Here is a 19,852-nt window from a genome sequence, read left to right as displayed (position 1 = left end):
CAGAGAAGAAAAGTTAGTGGAGTTTTATCGTCATCTTAACTCCATCCATGAGGAATATTCGATTTACCATGGAACTAGAGAAAGATGTTTGCCTCCCATTCCTGGATGTTTTGATTAAACGGAAGAGTAACAGTTCGGTGGGACATTCTGTTTATCGTAAGCCCACTCACACTGACTTGTACTTGCATTCTCCAAGTTGACATCACCCATCCGAAACCATGGGTGTCCTTACAACCCTTGTGCACAGGGCACATACGGTGTCGGATGCAGAGAATTTGCCTAAGGAACTTGTACATTTAAGGACGGTATACAGAGGGCCTTCTCAACTAGAGCCAGGAACTTGGAAGTGGATAAAGAGGAGAACGCGCCAGCCAAGTCCCTAGCTTTTCTTCCCTTTGTTGGAAATATCTCCTTCAAAATAGTGAGGATTCTTGATAATTTTCATGTGAAAGTGGTTATCCGTCCACCTCCTAAGATTTAGGATTTGCTGGGCTTGGTGAAGGATGATTTGTTACTGCGGAAGGCGGGAATATACAAAATACCATGTCAATGTGGTATGCCCTATATACGACAGACAACACATACAGTGGAAAATCTTGTAAGACACATCAACGCTGAACTCGCCTACTGCAGCCCAGTAACACTGCAGTTGCGGAAAATTGTATTTCCAACGGTCATTCAATGGAGTACGACAAAACTTCGATTTTGGCCATAGCAACAACTTTTTGGGACTCCATTATCAAAGAATCCGTTGAAATATGCATCGAGGGAAATCTGATGAACCGTGACAATGGTTACCAATTGAATAACGAATGGCATCCCGTCATTTCCGAAATTTGCTCGAGACGAAGACGCGAGAAGACTTCGATAGCTGCGACCAGTGACAATACCGACGGCAGCTGAGTCTTGCAGTTGCACCAGCGAGAGCGCTGTCCATGGGTGGTGTGGTCCTTCTGTCTCCGTGACTGCAACGCTTGCACGGCAGTACCATCAGTGTACTATATAAGATGGAGCTGAGAATGTCTTCGTTCGTGTACACTGCTGATATGCCCAAACGTCCCCTGCCTATTCATCTCCTTCAATTTGCTGAGGACACCGCCTTCCTAGCCCTTTGTCCCACATTTCAACGGTCGCAACGTACCCTCCAAACCCACCCTGACAAATTCACCGCTTGGTGCAACCAGTCGATCCTCCGTATCAACCCCTCCAAGACCCAGGCGATCATAATAGGCCGCACCATCCGCTCTTTCCGTCTCCATGATTTGTAACTCAGCATTTATGGCCGTCCAATCCACCTCACTCCTACCCTAAAATACCTTGGCCTCTCGCTCGACCACCACCACACCTTACCATCCAACACAAAGCTGACAACAGACTCCGCCTCCTGAAACTCCTGTCTGGCCAGACATGGGGTCTGCATCCTTCCACCATCCTTCACACCTACAAATCCTTGAGCCGCCCCATAATTTGTTATTCCAGCGTTGCTTGGATATACGGCCCTCCAAGGTTCTATAAAGCCCTCCAAATCCTCGAACGCCATACGGTCCATCTTGCCTTCCTTATCTGCCTTCCGTTCCCCACACGCATACGCATCCTCTACCACCTCATCCCCTTCCCTCACCTTCTCCTTTTCCTTGAACAAATCCGAACCCTATATATTGTCCGCCACCTCGATCCACCTCACTCCCTGGTGTCTCCCTTCCTCTCCAAGCCCAGCCCAGTGGTGTGCCTTTATGTGTCCCACCCTCTCTCCATCTCAGCACCCTCTGCTTCCTTTCCCAATGCAACTTCCAGCATCTAATCCTCCCGGATGATGAGCTTCACCCTGACGTCTACCCTTCCTACCAACTCTAACCCCACCTTCCTTCTGCCTCCTTCTCAGGGCTCCCTCTCCTCCCCTCCCTTCTCCTGAGTGGCTTTCCCCTCCTACGCCCCCTCCCTCTGCTGTGGTCCCCTTCAGTATCTCTGCACTACCTCCTGCCTTATCTTCCCTCTTCATCTCCCATCCCACCTGTCTCCTGCCTCTTGGTGCCACCCTGATGCACCTACTCTTTTCATCTCGCCTTCTCCCCTGCTGCACCTTACTCTCCCCTCCTTTTCCATCCTCTTTGGCCTCTCCGTCGGCAGGTCGCTCCTGGCAGTTTTATTTTTCGTTGTGTGTGCTTCATCTCTCCAAGTAGGTTTAAAGTGTCTTGTTCTGGAGTGTTTCTAATACTGTCGCCAACTTTTAACCTATGTGTGTGACTTCTGTGCCTTTTTTGTGCTCTACGAATCAACAACTGTGCTTTTTCACTTTATGTCGACTTTTTTAATTGTCCCCACATAATCGTCTCCATGTCAGTGTATTTTTACCTCCATTATCTCCCCTTAATGTGTTTTCCCCCCATGTACCATGGACATTGCCATTGGTGGGGAGGCTTAAGTGCCTCAGTGATACAGATAGCCGTACCGTAGGTGCAACCACAACGGAGGGGTATCTGTTGAGAGGCCAGACAAATGTGTGGTTCCTGAAGAGGAGCAGCAGCGTTTCAGTAGTTGCAGGGGCAACAGTCTGGATGAATGACTGATCTGAACTTGTAACACTAACCAAACAGCCTTGCTGTGCTGGTACTGCGAATGGCTGAAAGAAAGGGGAAACTGCAGCCGTAATTTTTCCCGAGGGCATGCAGCTTTACTGTATGGTTAAATGATGATGGCGTCCTCTTGGGTAAAATATTCCGGAGGTAAAATAGTCCCCCATTTGGATCTCCAGGCGGGGACTACTCAAGAGGACGTCGTTATCAGGAGAAAGAAAACTGGCGATCTATGAACTGGAGTGTGGAATGTCAGATCCCTTAATCGGACAGGTAGGTTAGAAAATTTAAAAAGGGAAATGGATACGTTAAAGTTAGATATAGTGGGAATAAGTTAAGTTCGGTAGCAGGAGGAACAAGACTTCTGGTCAGGTGAATACAGGATTGTAAATACAAAATGAAATAGGGGTAATGCAGGAGTAGTAATAATGAATAGGAAAATTGGAACGCAGGTAAGCTACTACAAACAGAGTAGTGAACGCATTATTGTGGCCAAGATAGATACGGAGCCCATGCCTAACACAGTAGTACAAGTTTATATGCCAACTAGCTCTGCAGATGAAAGATGAAGAGATTGATGAAATGTATTATCAGATAAAAGAAAGGGTGACTGGAATTCGATAGTAGGAAAAGGGAGAGATGGAAAAGTAGTAGGTGAATATGGATTGGGGGGAAGAAATGAAAGAGGAAGCCGCCTGGTATAATTTTACACAGAGCAAGATTTAATCATAGCTAACACTTGATTCAAGAAACATGAAAGACGGTTGTATACATGGAAGAAGCCTGGAGATACTATAAGGTATCAGATATATTATATAATGGTAAGACAGAGATTCAGGAACGAGGTTTTAAACTGTAAGACATTTGAGGGGCAGATGTGGACTCTGACCACAATCTATTGGTTATGAACTGTAGATAAAAACTGAAGAAATTGCAAGAAGGTGGGACTTTGAGGAGATGGGACCAGGATAAACTGAACGATCCAGAGGTTGTAGAGAGCTTCAGGGAGAGCGATAGGGAATGATTGACAAGAATGGGGGAAAGAAATACAGTAGAAGAAGAACGAGTAGATTTGAAAGATGAAATAGTGAAGGTAGCAGATGATCAAGTAGGTAAAAAGACGAGGGCTAATAGAAATCCTTGGGTAACAGAAGAGACATTGAATTCAATTGATGAAAGGAGAAAATATAAAAATGCAGTAAATGAAGCAGGCAAAAAGGAATACAAAAGTCTCAATAATGAGATCGACAGGAAGTGCAAAATGGTTAAGCAGGGATGGCTAGAGCACAAATGCAAGGATGTAGAGGCACATATCACTAGGGGTAAGATAGATATTGCCTACAGGAAAATTAAAGAGACATTTGGAGAAAAGAGATCCACTTGTATGAATATCAAGAGCTCAGATGGAAACTCAGTTCTAAGCAAAGAAGGGCAAGCAGAAAGGTGGAAGGAGTATATAGAGGGTCTATACAAGGGCGATGTACTTGAGGGCAATATTATGGATATGGAAGAGGATGTAGATGAAGATGAAAAAGGAGATATGATACTGCGTGAAGAGTTTGATAAGGCACTGAAAGACATAAGTCGAAACAAGGCCAGTTCTAAGCAAAGAAGGGCAAGCAGAAAGGTGGAAGGAGTATATAGAGGGTCTATACAAGGGCGATGTACTTGAGGGCAATATTATGGATGTGGAAGAGGATGTAGATGAAGATGAAAAAGGAGATATGATACTGCGTGAAGAGTTTGATAAGGCACTGAAAGACATAAGTCGAAACAAGGCCCTGGGAGTAGACAACATTCCATTAGAACTACTGACAGCCTTGGGAGAGCCAGGGATAACAAAACTCTACCACCTTGTGTGCAAGATGTATGAGACAGGTGAAATACCCTCAGACTTCAAGATGAATATAATAATTCGAATCCCAAGGAAAGCAGGTGTTGACAGATGTGAAAATTACAGTTTAATAAGTCAGAGCTGCAAAATACTAACACAAATGTTTACAGCCGAATGGAAAGCCTGGTAGAAGCCGACCTTGGGGAACATCAGTTTGGATTCCGTAGAAATGTTGGAACACATGAGGCAATACTGACCCTACGACTTATCTTAGAAAATAGATTAAGGAAAGGCAAACCTACGTTTCTAGCATTTGTACACTTAGGGAAAGCTTTTGATAGTGTTGAATGGAGTACACTCTTTGAAATTCTGAAGGTGGCAGGGGTAAAATACAGGGAGCGAAAGGCTTTTTACAATTTGTACAGAAACCAGATGGCAAAAGCAAAACGAGGTTAATGGAATGTAGTCGAATTAAATCGGGTGATGCTGCAGGAATTACATTAGGAAATGAGACGCTTAATGTAGTAAATGAGTTTTACTATTTGGGGAGCAAATTAACTGATGATGTTCGAAGTAGAGAGGATATAAAATGTAGACTGACAATGGCAAGGAAAGCGTTTCTGAAGAAGAGAAATTTGTTAACATCGAGTATTGATTTAAGTGTCAGGAAGTCGTTTCTGAAAATATTTGTATGGAGCGTAGCCATGTATGGAAGTGAAACGTGGACGATAAATAGTTTAGACAAGAAGAGAATAGAAGCTTTCGAAATGTGGTGCTACAGAAGAATGCTGAAGATTAGATGGGTAGATCACATAACTAATGAGGAGGTATTGAATAGAATTGGGGAGAAGAGGAGTTTGTGGCCCAACTTGACTAGAAGAAAGGATCGGTTGGTAGGACATGTTCTGAGGCATCAAGGGATCACCCATTTAGTATTGGAGGGCAGCATGGTGGGTAAAAATCGTAGAGGGAGACTAATAGATGAATACACTAAGCAGATTTAGATGGATGTCGGTTGCTGTAGGTACTGGGAGATGAAGAAGCTTGCACAGGATAGAGTTTAATGGAGACTAGCATCAAACCAGTCTCTGGACTGAAGACCACAACAACAACAACAGAACTGTGTTTTCATGTCCCCCATTTTTGTCGCCTTTTTTCTTGTTTTAGCTGTCATGCCACTCGGCTGAAGAGCACCGGATTGTGGAGATGACAGCCCCCCCGTGCCAATATTAGGCAGGGGAATGAAATCATAATAAAGAAAATAGTCTTCGTCAGTCCTCGTTCGATTCAGCTGAAGATGGCTGGCAGTTGTCCAGCCAAAATATTGTGCAAACTACGACCGCCTGCAAGCCGGAAATCATTTTGAACGGATACCGTGAGGTTAGACAGCAACGTATATACTCCTTGTAGCACTAGATATCCCTCTGAGAGGTCGGCGGTCATCTACCCACGCTGGTGACGAGAGCGCTCTCAGTGGATCGAAGTCACTCTCAGAACTGTTCTACAAATTCGGGCTCGTTCCCTTCGACACAAACGCGAATCTGTTTCTGGTCGGGATCTGCTTGCTTTTTTCGACACACATCCGCAGACTGAGATTACAAGAACACATGTATTTTCGCATGGACTGCACACACCAGTAGCCTACCGATCGCTCGCGCAACATACTGTAGTTCCGAAGATATAGACTGGAAATTGTTTCTGTGCAAACCAGAAACTTTAGTGTTTATCCCGTCTGCAAAGACCTTTACGTGTGGACTCGAAACAAATAGAGGAAAATGGTATTTACACTCACAAATACTGATGTCGGTGATGTAACAGATTCCAAATCATCCCTACAATTTACAAAATAAACTAAGGTGTTTCTCACGTCTAGACAACAAGCAAATGTCTCTTTCACCTGCTAGATGCGCACAACACAGCCGATGTTCCCTCAACTAAAAAAACGAGCGAAATGTGCAGTAGCAGTCAACCGAACAATTTACGTGGGAGGGAACAACGGTCAAACGCAAATACACGTCCATATTCAATCTTCTCAAATTTCCACGCGAATACGAAAGCTGTCCAACACATACTAAGTATTAGTTCACTATTCTGCCCTCTAGAGGACCGCAAAGTTAACTCACATACATTCCAGCATTCCAACAGGCCTTTGCATTTGGACAGCTGCTGCCGTTAACGGGAAACCTGTATCATTCCCGCATAGGTCACCGGCGCTGCCGGCCAAGCACGCATAACAGAATGATCCTACGAAATCGTTCACATATATATTTTATCCCTGTTCTTACAACTAAACGTTACCTGTTACCATTGCGGACTCAGTTCAATGACAGTCGTCAACGAGCCTAGTATCGGAAATACACCCTGCTGACGACTGTGGCTCTGGAAATAGAAATATCAGTACCCATTCTTATGACTTGACATACTCTTCCCATGTTATCACAGTACTCCACGTCAAATCCATACTTTCCTTACGACTGGAGACAGTTATTTCCTTTGCACATGGCGGAACACAACTCATACTTTATAAGCCTGATGCTCAAATACGGACATATCATGCACCCCCTACTACTAAGCATAATACTTCGTCTATAACTAATCGCTGGCGATACGGAATAATACTGAGAGAAGATCAACCATGGGTGATCATGTCTCATACGTTTTTCTTGCGAGTGCTACCACTGTGTCCTAGAAAGAGCGGTTTAACCACCAGATGTTATAAAAAGCAGATCCCAACAACTACTGAATGTTACTGTCACAAACGGTCTTAGTTCTACAGATACAAAGAAGTATCAATGTTAAAAGCTGTACTCGCTTTACAAATCGTGGTACGACATTACCTCTGAATGGGGTGCTTTTTTGTCCAGACAAATACTGTGACGGCGATCGCAGGAGTATTTAGTTTCAGATCAACAGCGTGCTTACACGTCGCCAACGGTGCAACCTCGCAATAAAATTACGCAATTTAGAAAGTGATTCGGCTAAGGGACACGGTGTGAAACCGGTATCTGCGAATCCCTCACTCCACTGCAGCTACATATTTCTACAGTATTTGTAGCGCATTCTGTCTCGATCCCACGTCAGAGGTTCGGTGATATATCCACTGAGCTATAGGCAATGGTTGACTGAGACGGATCACAAACAGTAGTAGATGATGTGCTGATTGAGGTCGTAAGAAAATGTACACTAGCATTTCAGATCTATAGTGTTACGATATCAGCTAGAAATGATGTTATGATTTGGAATCAGGTCTTTCGATCCTATTGAAAATTCCTTTAATGATTACAATCACTACTGAATCATATTTCTGGCACTCCCATATCTCGAAACGAGCCATCTTTCTCGAACCTGTCTGCTACAGTAAAATTCCAACCTGGTTTCAGTCAGCCCCTACAAATCTTGCAACTGCTCCCATTTCTACAGCTTAGCGCATACGATCATTCCAATTTAAGTCGGAACTGAGCAGAAGTCGGAGAAAGACATACCCACCACCTTCTGCAACCCATATAGAAACAGTACGACCTGAGTTAGTGCAACAGGACCATGTTTTGACCATTAGGTGGAAATGTGCGCAATGTAGTGCGTCTCCAAACTAGATACAGATACTACAGTCCGAAACAGATCCACGTTCATTCACATCTATCAGTCCTACATGCTAACATCGTTATTCTGTACCATCCAACAGAGGAAAATTACGAACTATAACAGCTCCACTATCTTCATCCGATATAGAACTCGCCTAGGCGCTGTTGCAGGCGCAATGATGCATAGCTGCGATGTGAGTCCAGTGCAGAGAGAGAGAGGGTTGTTGCGATGCTCCCCAGAATAGCATTCCTAATGGGACACCCCGTCCATCATCGAATTTACCTGTCACACTGCTGCTGCTGCTGCCTATGCAGGATGATCGTATTAAATATACAGCTTTTGATCCATTATAGAGGGCAGTTTAAGGTTTCATCACCCGTACTGTAGGATACCACAGACTATTCTGTAAGTCGTAAGAGACGCTCCCTGTGACCATGTGCCGTTATTTGAAACATTGTTTTGTAACACACTTTGTATACTGCCACTCATTTTGTTTTTCTGCCATGACTGCGAAGTCTGTGTCAGGTTCTAAACTGACATTACGACGCTCTGATCCACGCCCTCTCGCAGAATACCAGACATCACACGGTGTAAATCTGTCTGTTACGGTGGTTACCATAACACGCGACACACCGTGGATGATTTTAAATATCTATCTAGCAATCCATCTATCGGACCTTATCGATGAATCCACCCATCGATAAATAGGAAACTTACCTACTGATCTACCAATCTATCGAAATACAGATAATCGACTTAACAGTCATTAGATATGCAGATACATAAAGTCGTACAGACCAATTAGTCGATCTATCAATTGAAATAACGGTGAATCGATCTATCGATCAACAGACATATAGGCCAATCGGCCACTCGGTCTACTGATCAGCCTCTCTGCCTGTCAATTGGTCTATCTACCTAACTCACTCGATCAAGTCTTCTTTTTTTTTTTTTGTTTTGGTTTTTGGGCGCAAAACTGCTATGGTCATTAGCGCCCGGCCTGTGACTTAGGAAGCGGTAAAAAACGAAAATGGAAACCAGCAGCAATAGGAACGAAACTCAAAAAATTGGAGAAACTAAAAGCAGAAGGAAAGCTTAAAAATCCACTACAGAAAGGGGTTGGTTGTCCCAAAAAAGAGCTTCAAATGACTGACGTCATCTCACTGGCACTAATAAACTCGAGAACGCGATCGGCCGAGCGCGTGTCATCTGCTAAAATGGACGATATATCAGGCGACAGCTGTAGATGGGCGCGTAACGGAGTAAAATAGGGGCACTCAATTGAAAGGAGTCTTACCGTCCACAGCTGAGAGCAGTGGGGACAGAGTGGGGGAGGATCACCGCTTAAAAGATGTCGATGGCTAAAAAGACAGTGTCAAGTTAAAATTACCTCCTCCCGACGACGCGTTCGGGAGGAAGAGGTCCAAGCACAGGGAAGAGCTTTCACGTCCCGCAATATATTATGGGGAAGTGTCGACCAATGTGCGTGCCATAAAAGAACAACACGACGACATAAAACACTCCGTAGATCGGCGAAGGGAATCGATCGAATAGCTGGCCGAAGAAGAGAGACTGCAGCCTTGGCCGCTATATCGGCCGCCTCATTTCCACAGATACCAACGTGTCCTGGGAGCCAGAGGAACGCCACCGAGACACCCCCCCCCCCCCCCAAGTGGAGCAAGCGCAGGCAGTCCTGAATCCGGTGGACCAGAGGGTGGACAGGGTAGAGAGCTTGGAGACTGAGGAGAGAGCTGAGAGAATCTGAACAGATAACATACTGTATCCGCTGATGGCGGCGGATGTATTGGACAGCCTGGAGAACAGCGTAAAGCTCCGCAGTATAAACCGAACACTGGTCGGGAAGCCCAAATCGATTTGGGGTGTCGCCAACAATAGAGGCACTCCCTACACCTAACGATGTTTTCAAGCCATCAGTGTAAATAAATGTGGCTTCCTTCATTTGTGCACATAGAGCAGCAAATGCCCGACGATAAACAAGTGAAGGGGTACCATCCTTGGGAAATTGACAAAGGTCACGGAGCAGGCAGGTCCGGGGACGGAGCCAAGGCGGTGCTGTACCCCAAGTTGTCAAGAAGGTTTTAGGAAAGCGGAAGGAAAGAGAATGGAGCAGTTGACGGAAGCGGACTCCCGGTGGTAGTAGGGAGGAAGGGCGGCCTGCATACCCTACATCCAAGGAGGCGTCGAAAAAAATGTCATGGGCCGGATTAGAAGGCATGGAAGACAGATGGCTAGCATAACGACTGAGAAGGACTGCTCGCCGATTGGACAGCGGAGGTTCAGCAGTCTCAGCATAAAAGGTTTCCACAGGACTGGTGTAAAAAGCTCCAGACACTAAACGTAATCCACGGTGGTGGATAGAGTCGAGACGCCGAAGAATAGACGGCCGAGCAGAGGAGTAAACTATGCTTCCATAGTCCAATTTCGAGCGCACGTGGGAGGACCAGCACAGTATTCTGTCAAACATAAGACCCAAGAATTTAGCGACGTCCGAAAACGGAAGGTTGACAGGTCATAGATGTAAGGAGAGTGGAAGAAACTCCGTACGACGCCAAAAATTAACACAAACGGTCTTACTGGGAGAAAAGCGGAAGCCTGTTTCGATGCTCCAAGAGTGGAGGCGAACGGGACAGCCTTGAAGACGTCGTTCAAGAAGGCTGGTCCGTTGAGAGCTGTAGTAGATCGCAAAATCGTCCGCAAAGAGGGAGCCTGAGACATCGGGAAGGAGACAGTCCATAATTGGATTTATGGCAATGGCAAACAGTACAACACTTAGCACGGAGCCCTGGGGTACCCCGTTTTCTTGGGAGAAAGTACGGGAGAGGGTAGTGTTCACCCGCACTCTAAATGTGCGCTCTGCCAAAAATTCGCGAAGAAATAGTGGCAGCCGACCTCGAAAGCCCCAAGAGAACAGTGTGCGGAGGATGCCTGTCCTCCAACAGGTATCGTACGCTCTCTCCAGATCAAAAAATATTGCTACTGTTTGGCGTTTCCGGAGAAAATTGTTCATGATATAACAAGCTGGTCAACTGCAGAACGATGCTTTCGGAAACCGCATTGGGTAGGTGTTAAAAGACTGCGGGACTCCAGCCACCAAGCTAAACGGCAATTCACCATACGCTCCAAAACCTTACATACACTACTCGTGAGAGAAATGGGGCGATAGCTAGAGGGGACATGTTTGTCCTTTCCAGGTTTCGGAACAGGAACGACGATAGCTTCCCGCCATCGTCTGGGAAAAGTACTGTCGGTCCAAATTCGATTATATAAGCGATGGAGGTAACGCAGACTATGGGTTGATAAATGCAGCAACATTTGGATGTGGATACCATCCGGTCCTGGGGCGGAGGAGCGAGAAGAGAGTGCATGTTGGAGTTCCCGCATGGAGAAAACAGTATTATAGCTTTCGCGATTTTGAGATGAGAAAGCAAGAGGTTGCACTTCCGCTGCACGTTTCTTCGGGAGAAACACTGGCGGGTAATTTGAAGAGCTCGAAATCTCAGCAAAGTGTTGACCCAATGAGTTAGAAATTGCGACGGGGTCCACTAACGTATCATGCGCGACAGTGAGCCCAGAGACCGGGGAGAAACTAGGCGCGCCAGATAACCGTCGAATCCGACTCCAAACTTCCGAGGACGGAGTGAAGGTGTTAAATGAGCTAGTAAAGAATTTCCAGCTTGCCTTCTTGCTATCGCGGATGACGCGACGGCATCGCGCACGGGACTGCTTATAGCGGATACAGATGGCCAAAGTAGGATGGTGGCGGAAAACGCGAAGAGCACGTCGCCGCTCACGTATTGCGTCACGGCATTCCTCGTTCCACCAAGGAACTGGGGGCCGCCGGGGCAATTCGGAGGTGCGTGGTATTGAACGTTCCGTAGCTGTAAGAATAACGTCTGTAATATGAGTGACCTCATCGTCTACGCTAGGAAAGTGACGGTCATCGAATGTCGCTAGAGACGAAAAAAGTGCCCAATCGGCTTGCGCAAACTTCCAGCGTCTCGGGCGCATATATGGCAGTTGTGGCTGCAATCGAAGGACACATGGAAAGTGGTGTGTATGAGCAAGGGCGAACCATTCGAAGCGCCGAGCTAGCGGAACAGTACCGACCGAAAGGTCCAAATGAGAGAAATTTGTCGTGGAGGCAGACAAAAATGTAGGGTTCCCAGTGTTGAGGCAAACAAGATCCGTTTGGTGGAAGACGTCAAGACGTCTAGCAATAGTGAGCGACGCGTACATGGATGTGGAGATCCCCAAAGCGGGTGGTGGGCATTGAAGTCCCCAACCAGCAAATAGAGGGGGGGGGGGGGTGGAAGCTGACCAAGAAGATGAAGGAGATCAGCTCGTGCCATTGATGTGGACGATGAAATGTATACAGTACAAAGAGAGAAGGTGTATCCAGAAAGGGAAAGACGGACAGCGACTGCTTGGAAGGAAGTGTTTAAGGGGATTGGGTGATAATGGAGAGTATTATGGAGAAGAATCATGAGTCCTCCATGTGCTGGAGTGCCTTCAACAGAGGGGAGATCAAATCGGAATGACTGAAAATGGGGGAGGACAAAGCGGTCGTGGGGACGCTTTCCTGAAGACAGAAGATGACCGGCGAGTAGTATCGTAGTAGGATCGTCAATTTATTCCTATTGGCTCGAATGCCGCGGATATTCCAATGGATAATGGACATAGGGTGGACAGAAAATGGAAGAATGTGACCAAGGTTGCCGTCAACTCAACGACTGCTCAGAGCTTGCGACCGACGGCGTGGAACGGCACTCAGCCGAAGGCAAAAGATCCTGATCCATAGGTTGTTCAGAAGCAGCTCTTGCCACCAGTGACCGGCCGGTTGATCGGCCGCCAGCAGTGCGTCTCTGCGACACAGAAGACGGCCGAGGGCGGTTACCGCCAGGTGGTGCTGTAGATGAGACACGCCGTGGCGGAGAAGGAGAGGAACTGGGTTTCTTATTAGCTTTCTTGGAAACATGATGTTTAGATGAAGGAGGAACCGATGGTTGTGAAGTTGGGATACGTAAAAAATCTTTACAAGTATGCTCTTTTTTGGAAGTCCGGGTGTCTGACTTTTGGGATCGAGATTTAGCAGAACCCGATGAAGGGTGAGCCATAGATTGAGCAGGCGAAAGTGGGGAGGTCGAACGGGCGATCTTTTCGCTAGCCGATCTGACGACGGTGTCACTAAAGGTGAGATCACAAGTCTGTGTGGCCGCCTCCTTTGTTGGCCGAGGAGAGGCAAGGACAGTGCTGTATTTTCCTGTCTGAGGCACAGTGGGCTTTCGACTTTCGAATAATTTTCGAGCAGCAAAGGTCGACACCTTTTGCTTCACTCTGTTTTCCTGAATGAGCTTTTCGTCTTTAAAAATGGGGCAATCTCGAGAGGAAGCAGCGTGGTCATCCATACAGTTGATGCAACGAGGGGATGGAGGTGGACAAGCACCCTCATGGGCATCCTTGCCACACGTAAGACATTTGGTCGGGTTGGAACAGGACTCGCTGATGTGATTGAACCACTGGCACCGATAGCAACGCGTAGGGTTTGGGGCGTAGGGGCGAACGGAAATTATTTCATAGCCCGCTTTTATTTTCGATGGGATTCGGACTCTGTCAAATGACAAGAAGACAGTACGGGTTGGAACAATGTTCATGTCAACCCTTTTCATAACTCTATGAACAGCCGTTACACCCTGGTTAGACAGGTAGTGTTGAATTTCCTCGTCAGACAATCCGTCGAGGGACGGGTATAAACGACTCCAAGTGAGGAATTTTAAGTGCAGTGGGCTTCAACCCGGACAGGGAAGGTGTGGAGCAGTGAAGTACGCAGCAATTTTTGAGCCTGGAGGGCACTGACTGTTTCTAACAACAAGGTGCCATTGCGTAATCTGGAACAAGACTTTACAGGACCTGCAATTGTGTCGACACCTTCGTCAGACCGAGAATCAACTAGGAATTGTGGCAACGATGGAAGAACTGCCTGTGGCTGAGACTCAGTGAACTTACGCTTGTAAGCAGACATAGTGGAAGATGAGGAAACCATTGCGGAAGAATCCCCCATGATTACCGGCGTCTCCGATGGCGCGCTCCTCCCTTGTGGAGGCCCTATCTGAGGGCACTCTCGCCTTAGGTGATTGTTCACACCTCAGGTCACACCTCCCGACAAACGGACGGGGACCAATCGGCACTTTCGGAAGGTTTCAGCTCGGGCAATCACCCCTCCCTGGGCCTGGCCGTTACCAGGGGGTACGTACATGTCCTACCTGTCTACCCGGGGCGGGGAATTACGCGTTACCCCGTCACCGGCTACGCACGAAAATGCGTGGGTCGGCTTCAGACACGCATGGGGAGAAAGAAAGAGAAAGGGAAAAACAAAGAAAGGGAAAGGAAAGAAGAGAGGTCTCAAACACCGCAGCGGAGAAAAGGGTAAAGAGAAGAGGTAAGGAAAAGAGAAGGACAAAGGAAGGATAAAGACATACAAGCAGAGAAGGCGAAGAATGCGTTACATTTACGAGCGTCCGTCTCCGGATGTGGGCACAAACCATACGCCCAGAGGGGGAGAAGGGGAAGGAAAGAGCCAGTGGTGAGGGGAGGGGGGACGCAGATGGGGGATAGAGAAGGATGCGGAAAAGGAAGGTATGCAGCCCGGAAAGCAAGGAGGGTCACATTAGTTCGGGGTCCCGTGCTTGCTACCCACGTATCCACAAAATAGTTGTGGATCTCCTGGAGGTGGGTCTAGTCTTCTGTCAGTACAGTTATATAGCGATCTATATTACTGTCGATCAGTCGTTAGGTATATCTATGAACCTATACATCTACACATCTATCAAGCTAGCAGTTCAAAAAATGGTTCATATGGCTCTGAGCACTATGGGACTCACCTTCTGAGGTCATCAGTCCCCTATAACTTAGAACTACTTAAACCTAACTAATCTAAGGACATCACACACATCCATGCCTGAGGCAGGATTCGAACCTGCGACCGTAGCGGCCGCGCGGTTCAGGATTGGAGTGCCTACAACTGCTCGGTCACATCGGCTGGCCAACCTAGCAGTCTATCCATAGATCTATCGATCAATTGGACATTAGACCCAAGGATCATCAATGTATTGATCTATCGATCTATTCACCAATAGGTCGTTGGGCTTCATATCACACTATTTGTCAGAGCCCAAATCTATCGACCTATCGATAAACGAGTCATTCGGGCAGTCGATCTTTTGACCAATCTGGGTATCGATATGTATCCATATACGTCGTGAGCTATCGATTTGTTTATCAATCGATATATCCACCACTCAATTGATCCACCATTCATCCGTTTAATCTGTCTGTCGACCAGTCTATCATCTGTCGACCTGTTATGCCTCGATATTAATCTAACGATGTATCACACCGCCATTTGTTCAATGTATCGATCTATCGATCAGGTGGCACATCCATTCTTCGATCAATCAGTCTGTCAGACTGCCTCTACATCGAACTATCGATCTGTCTATCTGTCGGCCAATTCATCAATGATGTAAAGAAATATCGATCGACTTATCGTTCTATCCATAGATCTGTCAATAATTCTATCAATGGATCAAATGAACAATTATTGATTCGATACTTCGAGGTTTCGGACATTTGATCAGAGAGCTATCATTCTGTTGCCTAGTTGGCAAGTTGCTCTATCGATCAATACTATTGTCAATTACTTGATCATTCTGTCTGTCGATCAGTCTGTCAGCCAAACAGTCGATCTGTAGACATCTCCATACATCGATCTGCCAAGCTGTCATTCTGTCTATGTATTGATCAATCCTTATATCAATCTTTTGTCCTATCTATCGATCAATCCATCGATTAATCTATCCACAACCTATCGATCATTCTATCCTTATGTCTCTCGGTCAATCCTTTGATCAATCTGTCAATCTGTCAATAGAACCAGAACTAATTTTTAAAAGTTGTCATCAATCGATCAGTTGTGCTATTGACCTGTCGATTAATCGACCTATAGATCCATCCCCCCACTAATTTATCTATCTATTTCCTATACATCTATCCACCTATAGATTTGTCTCTCTATCGATCTATCTATTTATCGTTCTATCTATCTATCCCTCTAGACCTGTCGACCTGTAGTCCTATCGATCTACATGTCTATAAGTTTATTGGTCTATTGATCAATCTATCGATCATTCGATCCATTGATCAATCCATCTATAAATCTTGGTGAATCCGTTGATCAATCGATTATGGGCCAATCTATCGATCAATCTGTTAGTCAATCCAGTGATCAATCTGTCAACCTGTCAATTTGTCAATGGCATCAGAACTAGTTTCTAAAAATTGTCATTTACAGTAAGAAATTTTTGAATTTGTTTTCTTGCAGTCTTTTCACACACTTTATGAAGTACTGGGAGAAGAGAACTGTGCCAGTAATTCCCCACATCTTCTATGGATCTCATTTAGAATAGTGGTTTCAACTTTGCTTATTTTCATATTTTAATACATTTGGAAAACAACCCTGCTCGAAAGATTAGTTTATGATAACTGATTGTGGTAGTGAAATGATATTTTCAATATCTTGATTACAGATGTGGGTATTTCATCTTGCAGAGATGAGGTTTTGTTTTCATAAAGAGAAATTTGATTTTCACACCCCTTTGGGAGATTTTTTTCAAACTGTTCAGGTGGTTTTCCAAGCTTATGAAATTTACATTGTCTTGATAGGTTGCTAAATCATCATATGACCTCAATTTTTCAAATCTAGTTGTAGAAATGTCGTGACTTTTAACTTTGCCTCATAATTCTGACTGAGTAACTTTTTATAATCTGGATTTTTGTTTGGTTTTAACTCATTGTGGCGTTTCCTTATTCCTGTGCAACCTACTTACGTTTACTGCTTACCTTCTTTTGCCAAGATCTAGGAGGAAAAGATTCATTACGTGTGACTAGAAAAACAATTCAAGAATTTGTCAGTTTATGTTGCTTGAATTGTAGTTGTCTATAGTCCAGCTTACAGTACTTATTTTTCTGTGGAATAAACCAGTATTCCTTTTGCTGAAGCATAGTTATTGAACGCACTAAACTTTTTAATCACCTTCCTAGCAGATTAAAACTGTGTGCCCGACCGAGACTCGTACTCGGGACCTTTGCCTTTCGCGGGCAAGTGCTCTACCAGATGAGCTACTGAAGCACGACTCACGCCCGGCCCTCACAGCTTTACTTCTGCCAGTATCTCGTCTCCTACCGTCCAAACTTTACAGAAGCTCTCCTGAGAACCTTGCAGAACTAGCACTCCTGAAAGAAAGGATACTGCAGAGACATGCCTTAGCCACAGACTGGGGGATGTTTCCAGAATGAGATTTTCACTCTGCAGCGGAGTGTGCGCTGATATGAAACTTCCTGGCAGATTAAAACTTTGTGCCTGACCGAGACTTGAACTCGGGACCTTTGCCTTTCGCGGGCAAGTGCTCTACCAACTGAGCTACCGAAGCAGGACTCACGCCCGGCCCTCACAGCTTTACAGGCGAAGGTCATAGGTTTGGGCCACCAGATTGTTCTTCATATCATAATTCCAAAACATGCCACTCAGCACAGTGAATAAAGCAGCAGCACTCATACCTTCGCTAAAATCATAAAATGCAAGAAAATGTTTTTGAATGTTGCCATTAGAGTCCTGTAGTCTCTCAACAATGGCGCATTCTGACGTGTCTGAAAAGTCAGTTGCTTTGTGTACAATTCAGACACAAAATATGGCTCTACCCAAACTTAAATTTATATATTCACAAATCTCCTCATTTATAAATTCAATCAGTTCGTTCCGTATAGTTTTCAAATATCCCAGTAGATAACCCACTTTCTTCCAGTGCTTTCAGATTCTTGTTTCTGTTTAGCACAAGTTTAAAAATGGCTCTGAAATTTCCGAGTCTCAATTAATCGTCTGTCTTGTCATGACCTCTGAAGCTAGCTCCTGCTTACAAAAATTACATTTAGAATTTTAATATTGTCTCTGTTACCTTTTAATTCATTGTTGTGTCTGATTTTCTTCAGATAATGATTTTCGTTGAGTATTACCGAAATACTAAACATTTATTTGCATAGTTCTTTGTATGAAATAAAACATAAGAAGAAGCATGCATTGGTAAACCTCTACATAGATTTTTCTGATCGTCAAAACCCTCAGCAGACCACACAGTTTTTTTCATGCTTAATAGCAAACTAGGCCAACACAATAATTTTTTTTCCAGGGCTAACACATAACCACTGCTCATACCATGAACTTTGCTACTACTACTACTACTACTACTACTACTACCACCACCATCACCACCACCACCAGCACCACCATCACCACCACCACCACCACCACTTCTACCACAGAAAAGTGAAGAGGCCTGGTCTCCCTTGCCTCCTTTGATCAACTGCCACTAGTGGCTTAATTACTCACTGATAACCTAGAAACCTGGTTCCAGTTAAATGGGTTGAAACTGAACATTGCAAAAGCCCATAAGGTACATTCAAAAACCAAATATTTTAAATATGTGGAACTTAAAATACAACATAACAACCAACTTATGGAAGAAGTTGACACGATCAAATTCGTAGAACGAAATGTGGAAAAGAACTTGAGCTGCAATACACATGTTGACCTCCTATCAAACAAACTAAGCAGTTTTGAATTTTCAGTGCAAATACTAGCAAATTCTACTGACTAGAGTACTTGAAAAATAGCATATCATAGTTATTTTGAGTCTGTTATTACGTATGGTATAATTTACTTGAGGAAGTTGAAATAGTGTATATTGAATACTAAAACTGCAGAAGAAAATTGTCAATTACGTTTGTACTCAATGGCAAACAGAATCTTGTAATCCATTATTTTGGAAAATGCAAACTCTGTTCCCTCCACATATATTTATGAAATTTTAATCTCTCAACACAAACCGCCAGGGTAGCTGAGAGCGCCAATGCACTGCTTCCTGAATATGGGTGGGCATGCTGGCCCCAGGTTGAATCTGCCCCATGGATTAACGATGAGGGCTGGTATACCAGCCAGCTTGGATTTGGTTTTTAGGCAGTTTTCCACATCCCACTAGGTGAATACTGGGCTGGTCCTCAGTTATGCAACTTGCAGACATTTGAAAACATTCCCACTATTTCATGGCTTACAGTAGATGCAGACAGCTGGGGTACACTATTTCCATCTCGGGGGGTTCGGGTTGACAACAGGATGGGCATCCAGCCACCCTGTGCAACAAACACTGCCAAATCCGTAGAAACACGGCTGACCCTGCATTGAAGCAGGACAAAGGCCCAAAGGAAATGATGATGGATATTCCTACATAGCAGACAAAAATTATTCAAGGAGAAATATAACATGGGAAGTATTTTTATGCTACCCATGCACCAACTAAAATTATATGCATGGACTCCACAGTATATGGGGATGACAATATACAACAAGTCAATGGGCAAGAACATATTAATATGAATCCAGAGGTTCTAAAAACAAGTCCATAGCAGATTGTATGGGAGAAATGCTACTATTCAGTAAAATAATTCAGAGGGTAAAATGATAATTTGAGCAAGGGATAATTAAGTGTTAAATTTTTTACTGTGTGTGTGTGTGTGTGTGTGTGTGTGTGTGTGTGTCTACATCTACATTCTACATTTATACTCCGCAAGCCACCCAACGGTGTGTGGCGGAGGGCACTTTACGTGCCACTGTCATTACCTCCCTTTCCTGTTCCAGTCGCGTATGGGCTGTGTGTGTGTGTTGGTAAGAAAATTTAACAATGGAACATCTAAATGCATACACACACACACACACACACACACACACACACACACA

This window comes from Schistocerca nitens, chromosome 5 (assembly GCF_023898315.1).
Source record: "Schistocerca nitens isolate TAMUIC-IGC-003100 chromosome 5, iqSchNite1.1, whole genome shotgun sequence".
Taxonomy (NCBI): Eukaryota; Metazoa; Arthropoda; class Insecta; order Orthoptera; family Acrididae; genus Schistocerca; species Schistocerca nitens.
The sequence above is the reverse complement of the archived record's forward strand: the minus strand, read 5'-3'. Positions refer to the sequence as shown.